Source organism: Papaver somniferum, unplaced genomic scaffold (genome assembly GCF_003573695.1).
Source record: "Papaver somniferum cultivar HN1 unplaced genomic scaffold, ASM357369v1 unplaced-scaffold_132, whole genome shotgun sequence".
Classification (NCBI taxonomy): domain Eukaryota; kingdom Viridiplantae; phylum Streptophyta; class Magnoliopsida; order Ranunculales; family Papaveraceae; genus Papaver; species Papaver somniferum.
In genome coordinates, this window is record NW_020622381.1 from 21228954 (window position 1) to 21233780 (window position 4827).

Genomic DNA, 4827 nt, shown 5'->3' on the forward strand with positions numbered 1-4827 from the left:
ATTATGCACTTATCAATCATTACTACATAGTATTCGATCTTTTGATATGTTTACATTACACCTAGACTATGGGAAAACAAGTAGTCATAGCTCATTTCAAACTCCTTTCCAAGAGACACTTGAAAATCTTGTGCAAGTTTCTCTGATGTTGATCTATAGATGATATCATCTACATAAATTTGAGCAATCACAACATCTTTTTCACTCTACTTGGTAAACAATGTTTTATCAGCTCATCCTCTCGAAAAACCTTTCCAAAGAAGAGATGAGGTCAGTTTTTCGAACCAGGCACGAGGTGATTGTTTCAACCCGTATAACGCCTTATTAAGTTTAAGGACGTGATCTGGGAAGTCAAGGTTTTCAAATCCCTTAGGTTGAGCTACATAGACTTCTTCCTTTAAGGTTCCGTTTAAAAAGGCGGATTTGATGTCCATTTAAAATAGCTTTACCTTAAGAAAACAAGCATGAGCTAATAAAAATTTGATGGACTCAAGGCGTGCCACAGGAGCGAAGGTTTCGTCAAAGTCGATTCCTTCGATTTGTGAATATCCTTGAGCGACAAGTCTTGCTTTGTTTCTGACAATAGTGCCAAATTCATCAAACTTGTTCTTAAATATCCATTTAGTGCCAACAATATTAACATTGGGAGGACAAGGTACAAGCTTCCACACATCTTGTCTTTGAAATTGATTTAACTCTTCATGCATTGCATTCACCCATAAGGGATCGCTAAGAGCTTCATCAATATTTCTTGGTTCTACATGTGAAAGGTAACAACCAAAATTGAACAAATTTTGAAGTTGTCCTCTATTCTTTGAAGTAGAATCTCTCCCTCCAGTGATACTGTTAGGATCATGATTTCTTTGAACCCAGAGGTTTCGTGGAGGAACACGTTCTTGTTCAACAGGCGCAGTCTGAACAGTGCTTTTCTCCTCGTCACTAGAAAGATCAGGATCAGTAACAGTAGGTATAACTTCAACTGATTCCGGGATTTATTTGACTTTCTCAGTTGTCTCAGTTGGAGGAAGTTCAACAGGAGAAATGTCATGATGAAAATTACTAATATCATCAATGATAACGTTAGCAGATTCCATCATTACTTGGGTTTTGAGATTAAATACTCGAAAACCACGACTATCAGACGCATAGCCCAAAAAGATACCTTCATCACTTTTAGTATCAAATTTCCCTCCTTGTTCTTGATATTTTAGGATGTAGCACTTACTTCCGAACACTCTAAGATAGTGCAAGTTGGGTTTTCTACCGTACCACAACCCATATGGAGTGTGTAGGGTTTTAGACCGTAGGTAGACACGGTTGATCAAGTAACATGTTGTAAAGACAGCTTCTCCCCAAAATCTTAGAGGTAAGTTTTTGTTATGGAGCATTACCCTGGCCATTTCCTGAATATTCCTGTTCTTTCTTTCAGCAACTCCATTAGCTTGAGGAGTGATGGGTGGTGAGTATCAAGAAGATAACAGTTATTTTTACCACGAGTTCCCTGAAAAATCACTTTCCCAGTTTTGTCTACAATGTCACATCCATTTGCATTGAAGACAACTCTATGGCCTTTGTCGCAAATTTGACTTATAGAAAGAAGATTTGCAGTCATACCTTTGACGTATACTACATCATGGATTTCTGGAACACCGGGAAGCTTGATCGTACCCTTCTTCCTAATGTAGCAACAACTCCCATCTCCGAAAGTAACTGGTCCTCCTTCAAAGTCGCTTGTGGAAACAAACCATGAAAGATCACCAGTCATATGTCGGCTACAACCACTGTCAAGAAACCATTGAAAATGTGATGTTGATTTTAAAGCAAAAGCTCCCATACTAACATTACTTTCCCATTTAGGATTTCTTGTTAGTATTGTACACTTTATTAGATAAGTAAACAATTGTTCAGCTTTCTTGTGGAGATTACGTGCAACTTTTATACTTTTCTGAAAACGTGTACACGTATGTTGAGCGTGATTGTGAGACTCATAAAACATATAAGGGACAACATCAATAATCTTATTTGAGAAGTTCTTCCTTCTATCAAGTTTCTCAAAGCTTATAGTTTGTTTAACACTTGACTTATTATGATCCTTTAGAGAGGAATCAAAGGAGTTATTCATCATCACTGAAGTAATTTTGACAGAAATTTCAAATCCATATGCTTTGCAATTTCTGCAATAAGATCAAGGTTGATCTGGATTTGTTCATCCAACTTCCTTTGGAGAATAACAAGATTTTTATAACATTCTCTAAGATTGTGATTTATTCCTGGTGAAGCGTTTATAGAGACTTTACTGTCCATCTAGTCAGATCGCCACAAACACAGACTTTTGATGTCTTGAACGTGTTTGCCTGCTCTGATACCAATTGAAAATGCGGGGCTCTAAAAACCTCACCCAATATTTCGATTAGCAATCTGTATGGACTAACTCTAATATACTTTTAAAAGAATCAACTAGACAGTCATACTCAATCTTAATAAAAAGTATATCAAGGAGTTAATATCTCGATCTCCTGATTTAATCTATACTCAAGCAAATAGAAATCTGCGAGTCTTTATAAATACAAGAGATATAAACTTGGATGGTACCAAAGACCAATATCCAAGGATCAATCAATTTGCAATCAACAACCAAAGGTTGGATTTCACAATTGATCGATACAACGCACAACCTGTGATATTTCAATTATATAACAAAATATAATTCGGAATAGAAATAACACAGACACCAGAAGTTTTGTCAACGAGAAAACCGCAAATTTAGAAAACCCCGGGACCTAGTCCAGATTGAACACCATGATAGACACATTTTTGTGTCTAATTTGATCTCAATACTATATATTGTTGGCACTCGATTTTGTACTAATTTTGTTATTTTATGTATTTGTAGGTATTTTTTGGAAATAAACATTTTTGGAAAATTCTGCTTGAAAAGTTGATTTTGTCACCCGGAGGACAAGTGTTATTCGGGCTCTCGCTTTTGGATAAGGGGTAACCTAATTACTAAGGGGCACCCCCAGGTCACCCCAAGACAGCTTCTATTCGCACCCAATTTCTGGTTAGGGGGAGGACATCTTCTTCCCAAATTCAAAAAAACAAAATTGGCGGGAAAAAATTGTTATCAACTGGCAGATTTAGGGTTGGAAGTTTGGACGGGATTAAAGGAGATTCAATGGCCCAAATTAAATGGGTTTGTTCCTAGGGCCTAGATAGAGCTGGTATGGGTGTTGGATTCGGTCAAAATTGGTTAGATAACCGGTGGTAATCAAATCAGGGAAGATATTCTAAAATAAGAAAAATATTCTATTCTTGGAATTCTTGGATGGAAGAGACGTGCATGGGTTGATTTTATTGGCTGGAAACAATCCCTACAGCTCAAGGATGACGCGTGAGAAGAGATAAAACATGGAAAAATCCGTAACAAATCAGAGAATTAAAGAAAAAAATATCGGGAATATTTTCATTCACCGCCGAGTAATGGGAAGATTTTTTGGATTAATGGAGGAGATTCAATGGTTCAATTACGTATAAATATGTTCCTAATGTGCTACAGAGAGGCTGTCGAGAGTTTGGGGAGGTTTGGAGGCGAGCAGAGAGGCGCAGGAGGAGTTGCAGAGAAGTTACCTGCTGCTGCTGCTGCCATTAACACGCCTGAAGAACATGAAGAACGGACTCGCAGCAGCAGTCGTTCCTCAACAGTGAAATCGACTGTCGTCTGTGGGTCGTAGTTCTTCAACGACAACAGCACCTCATCTCTGTCGTTGATTCTGGACGCCTTCTGTGGGTCGCAGAGTTCTGTTTTACATCAATTTCTTGTATTTCTCTTCATTGTAAAACACTTTTGAGCATCAATGAAATATTTTGAGAGAATTTTTACTATGATGAGTTAAACCCCAACACTGGGGCGACGGAGGAGGCCGAGCTTCATAAATGGGTAATTTTATTAATTCTTTTTAAGACTTTTGCATTAATTTAAAATTGAAATATGATTTGAATTAATTGGTTGTTATTTAATTTGATGATGTATGCTTGGCTTAGGTGTTTTGATACATCATGCTTAGGACTTACAATCAATATTTTGAAAATCTACTTTGGCAAAATAAGAGTCCATATAATTTATGTTTTGAGCGATTATTGTTGAGAATAAATCATTGAGCCCTATGTTATGAAAATTGGCCGAATCATTAGTCCCAGTACCTCTCTACCAATTTGTCTATATTTGTATATAATTTTTATAAATCTAAAAATCCTTCACCTTCACAAATCTTAGAGTTCGAACCTTTATTACTACAACCACCGAAAAATCTTTAATCACACCACACTGTATTAAGCCGCTACAGACACTAGTCTACTACAAACTAACTTCGGTATGGACTGTAGTTGAACCCCAATTAATCTCACACTGATTCAAGGTACAGTTTCGCTCCTTACGCCTCTGATCCCAACAGGATGCTACGCACTTGATTCCCTTAGCTGATCTCACCCACAACCAAGAGTTGCTACGACCAAAAATCGAAGACTTGAATAAACAAATTTGTATCACACAGAAAAGTCTATGGTAATAGATAAATATGTCTCCCACAGATAACCTATGAGATTTGTTCCGTCTTTTGATAAAATCAAGGTAAACAGGAATTAATCGATAACCCGGACTTATATTCCCGAGGAACAACCTAGAATTATCAATCACCTCACAATAATCTTAATCGTATAATAACGAAACAAGATATTGCGGAATCACAAACGATGAGACGAAGATGTTTGTGATTTCTTTTTATCTTGCCCTATCGGAGATATAATCTCAAGTCAATCTTTCAATTGAAC